The 5,199-nt window shown below is 36.6% G+C and overlaps 1 pseudogene; it reads left to right on the forward strand.

Annotated features, from left to right (window-relative positions):
• The first annotated feature begins 3,912 nt into the window (after window positions 1–3,912).
• LOC139184693 (U6 spliceosomal RNA) lies at window positions 3,913–4,013 on the forward strand (annotated as a pseudogene).
• Window positions 4,014–5,199: the final 1,186 nt, after the last annotated feature.

Raw genomic sequence — 5,199 nt, forward strand, 5'->3', positions numbered from 1 at the left:
AGAATACTCTTCACCTCATTTATAATTTTTCTAATTACCATTATTTAATTAATATCAGCATTAATTCATTGGAAATATTAAGGGAAATGTTTCCTTTCACACAACAACCAGGACAAAGTAACTATATGTAAAGTCAAAAGAAAATGTGCAGGATTTGTAAAAAGAATTACAAACCTTTACTGGGGTACCTAAAAGGTACAAAAAGTGGAGAAATATACTATAGTCCAGATTAGATAGAAGCTTTATATTGTAAATATGACAATTATCCCCAAATTAACACCTAATGGGCTGAAAGTATCATCAAATTCACAATTGGATTTTTAAATTTGAATTAATAAAAATAAATAGAATAATAAAGTACTTACATTATTGCACAGAAAAGAAGTCCTCAGAAGAATAGAACAAAATACAAAAATTATATAGGAGAATATCAATAGAATGAACTCATAAAAATATAGAATTTTTGCATGGCAAAATAAAAAAGGCTATGAAAAAAATTAAAAATTGAAAAGGTAAATGACATCCTAAAATAAATTTACAACATATAAATCAGACAAAAGATATATTGGAAGAGGTGTTTGTAACCAATAAAATAAGATCAATAAAATATGAAGTATTATTCAAGAAAGTATTTTTGAAGATTCAGGAATTATACATTCTCAGATGCCATCATGGGTGTCAATCTGAATAACTTTTTTTAATATACATAAAATCCATAAAATGAGCAAGGGCATTTGAGTTTTTGATCCTTCTTTCAGGACCAATGGTCTTTCAGGACCAATGTAGTCCAAGGAGATAGTTACACAAAAAGTATAATTATCTGACCGAAAGAATTTTGTCTTGACTTTTACGAACAGTGAAAAATTAGAGAAGACTTGAATTTCCATCATCTTCAGGATCAGTAAATAAAGTATGGCATTCCCACGCGATGGACCGTTGTGCAACCATGAAAAACGACGATACAGTTTCCAGCAAAGCAGCAACAGGACTAGCAGCAGCCCTCACCATCACAGGCACCACTGAGGGGCCCAAGAGCGAGAGCAATCCAGCCCAAGGGGCAGCAAAGAAAGCCAGAGAGATAAGCAAAATGATCCACCAAACTCTAGCTGCAAATGTGAAAACTAAGCTACAAAAAGACAACAGGAAAGAGCCAATCTTCAGAGTAAAAACCAAACACAGTGAAAGAGGAGCAAAAGAAAGAGGCTGAAATGGGTCAGGAAGACATGAAAGAAGATGTAACTGCAGAAAACAAGAGAGTCCAGCCTCTGAAGAAACAGAAGCAAAAGAAGCCACATCTGATGTGATGAACATCCTCTCCTGAATTTTTTCCATGGTCTCCATTCTACCCTTACTATTCAACTGTCTAGTAAAGGCATGTTTTTAGATACTCTGAAAATAATTAAGGATGTTTTTACGAATTTAGATGAGTGTAAATGTTTTTTCTTGCCTTTTTAAATACTTATTTATTTGGCTCCACCAGGTCTTAGTTGCAGCACATGGGATCTTCAGCTGTGACATGTGTACTCTTAGTTACAGCATGTGGGATTTAGTTCCCTGACCAGAGATCGAACATGCCCTCTGCACTGTGAGTGAGGAGTCTTAGCCACAGGACCACCAGGGAAGTCCCTAAATGCTTTCTCTTAAGAGGTAAAATCGGGTGCACTTGTTCTTGTTCTGCACAATCTGGAATTCAAAAAATATTGAATTAAGGAAGTCTTTGAATCTTGTGCTCCAACTTTCCATTCCATAGGCTGTAGATGAGGAGGGTTATATCTTTTAACATGAAGTGTAATTAAATGCAATTCACAATTATAATCATGCTCTTAGTACATCTCAAACATTTCATTACTGATCTTCTATACCCATGCTGTTCTTTGGCAGAATAATCTAAGGAAACTGCCCCTGATCTTGGCCCTCTTGGTCAGACTTGAGTGCCAGCTGTGACATCTTTGGTAGCAGTAACCCCAGTTTATCCTACAGCTTTGATTGGACTTTTTTTTAGCATGTTGTGTGCTATTAAATCATGAATTAATAGGATTTTAACCTAAAAATTTATCAATATTTTATCATATTAGTAGTTTATATCCCCTTCCAAAGGACAATTTTCCTCCAAATTTTAACTGAAGTGACTGGGTAACTTTTTAGAAAAGGACTGCAATCACTTTTTAAAGATTTGTTAGTACTTACATATCGGAGAAGGCAATGGCACCCCACTCCAGTACTCTTGCCTGGAAAATCCATGGACAGAGGAGCCTGGTAGGCTGCAGTCCATAGGGTCGCTAAGATTTGGACACGACTGAGCGACTTCACTTTCCCTTTTCACTTTCATGCATTGGAGAAGGAAATGGCAACCCACTCCAGTGTTCTTGCCTGGAGAACCCTAGGGATGGGGGAGCCTGGTGGGCTGCCGTCTCTGAGGTCGCACAGAGTCGGACACGACTGAAGCGACTCAGCAGCAGCAGCAGCAGCAGTACTTACATAAGAGCAGTGTGCTGCTTGTTTAGTCGCCAAGCTGTGTCTGACTATTTTGTGACCCCATGGACTGTAGTCCACCAGGCTCCTCTGTCTATGGGATTTCCCAAGCAAGAATCCTGGAGTGGGTTGCCATTTCCTTTTCCATTTATATAATCTGTGAAGAGATAAAACCATAAACCAATGAAATATCAGTTATAAAAATGTTGATGCTGCATATGTACTACATTCCATCGACTCTAAGGCCTACATTTTTCACACAGATTCTGCTGTCCTCCTAACTGCTTGGGTATGAATGAACTCTAGCAAGGCTTTTATTTATTTGTCATTTCAAATTTGACTTATACACTCTCTTGGTATTACATATGCTGAGTTTAATTATTATTTATTATAAAATGTCTTTCAAAAGATTTTACCATAACCAGCATTGAAACAAAATTATTCAATGTGTACAGAAAGACGTGGAAACATAAAAGCAGAGCGGAAATGTAATATTATTGAAGCAAATAATCTCATTGGAAGAATGACCTCAGTTTCATATTTTCTGGGAAGAAACAACCAGTGCTTGAAGGAACCCAAGAGAGAAGATACCCAAAGTGGCAAAAAACAGGAAAATGCAAAGAGATTACCTTCACACACCATATAATGCAGCTTAAAGGGTGGAGAAACTGGCAAACTTCAGCGTAGAAGATTTCAAAAGCATCAAGAAGCTGGTGATATCACACAGAGAAAGATAAATATTGCATTATCTCATTTATAAAGGAATCTAAAATAAACAAAAAACAGACTCATGGATTCAGAGAACAAATTGATGGTTGCCAGAGGCAAGGGATGGGGCTGGGAAAAACGGGTGAGGTGGGTGAAGGAGTCCAAAGGTACAGCTTCCAGTCATAAGACGCATAAGTCCTGGGATGTAATGTACAGCATGGTGACTGTAGCTTATAATACTGTGTTGTACTCTTTCAAGTTGCTGAGAGAGTAGATTTTAAAAGTTCTCATCACAAGAAAAAAACACATTATGTCTTGTGATGGAGGTTAGCTAGACTTATTGTGATGATCATTTTGCAATTTATAAATAGTGAATCATCATGTTTGCACACCCAAAACTAATATAGTGTTAAATGTCAGTTTTATATCAATTTTTTAAAAAAGAAACTGCTTATGACACAGGACTGTTCCACCAACAAATGTTGTGCTATGGTTTAGTTGGCAGCTGTTCTTGCTTGCTTTCTTTTTCTGTCTCCCTCTTCTTCCTTCTTTCTTCCTTTCCTTTCTCCCTCCTTCTCTCCCTCCCTCTCTGTCTTTTTCTCTCTCTTTCTTTCTTTCTCTGCAGTACCTAAAACAAAGGGATGCTAACAATCAATAATGTCTTGTAGTCAATGATATATATTGAATCGCTTCTTTGTTAACAAGAAAATGTATTCCTGACCCATTTTAAATGTTCCTTTCAGGAGCACATAAAGTAAAATTAGAATGATGCAGAGTTAGCATGGCACCTGGCTAAGGATAACATACAACCTGGTGAAGTGTTTTACATTTTTTCTTTTTCTTAATCTGAGTGTTTATTTGTGAATACTTATCCAGCTATAAACTTAATGTCTTGTGGATAGTTTTCTGAATGTGCCATGCTTTAATGTAAGTGTTCTTAAAATATCAGTATATAACAGAGTTTGCATAGTGTGGATCCCATGTTTGAAATGATGGTGGTCTACATGACTTCTCACATTGGTGCACGTATTTCTGTATGTCAGCCCAGAATCCATATGTCAACAAAAATTATGGAAAGACAGGTAACTTCTGCTTTCTTCTTCATGATTTTTTGTGTCTGTATATTTTTTACAGTGAGCATGTATTTCTTTCACCATGAGAAGAAAAAGACAGAAAGACCTACTCCAATTTTAAAAATACATATAGTTAAACAAAACCTGCATATTCTTTGAACAGCAAATCCACTTCACAGAATTTTTGTACAGAAATAACTAAGGATATGCACAGCAACTTAGCTGTGAGAATGCTCATCATATTTCATATCTTCTATTCAGTATTTTCATTTGAGTATTTAGTCAAAAAACTGATTTGAGATGTAGACAGATATTTATTTACAAGATTATTCATCATAAGTGAAGTGAAGTCACTTCAGTCGTGTCGGACTCTGTGTGACCCCAGAGACGGCAGCCCACCAGGCTCCCCCGTCCCTGGGATTCTCCAGGCAAGAACACTGGAGTGGGTTGCCATTTCCTTCTCCAACGCGTGAAAGTGAAAAGTGAAAGTGAAGTCACTCAGTCGTGTCCCGACTCTCCGAGACCCCATGGACTGCAGCCTTCCAGGCTCCTCCATCCATGGGATTTTCCAGGCAAGAGTACTGGAGTGGGGTGCCATTGCCTTCTCCGTTTTTCATCATAGTGGTTGCAAAATATCAAACACTTCCAGTAACATGGGGATAGTTAGATAAACTACTGTACATTCATATGAGGAGCATAGTCACGAACATGGATAAGGATTTTGAAAAAAAAAAAAACTGTGATGATATAGGAGATGCTTATTAACACTGCCACATGAAAAACTAATACAAAACTCTCAGTTCAATATAAACCAAATTTTATACAAGCACAAAATATGTATATGACATATATATGCAAATAAAAAGGAAGAAATATGTGTAAATGTTTATAGTGGTTATTCTTAACTCAGATAATAATTTTTAATTATCTTTTTTGTACCTTTCTG

The sequence above is a fragment of the Bos indicus genome, chromosome 8 (assembly GCF_029378745.1).
Source record: "Bos indicus isolate NIAB-ARS_2022 breed Sahiwal x Tharparkar chromosome 8, NIAB-ARS_B.indTharparkar_mat_pri_1.0, whole genome shotgun sequence".
NCBI classification, from domain to species: domain Eukaryota; kingdom Metazoa; phylum Chordata; class Mammalia; order Artiodactyla; family Bovidae; genus Bos; species Bos indicus.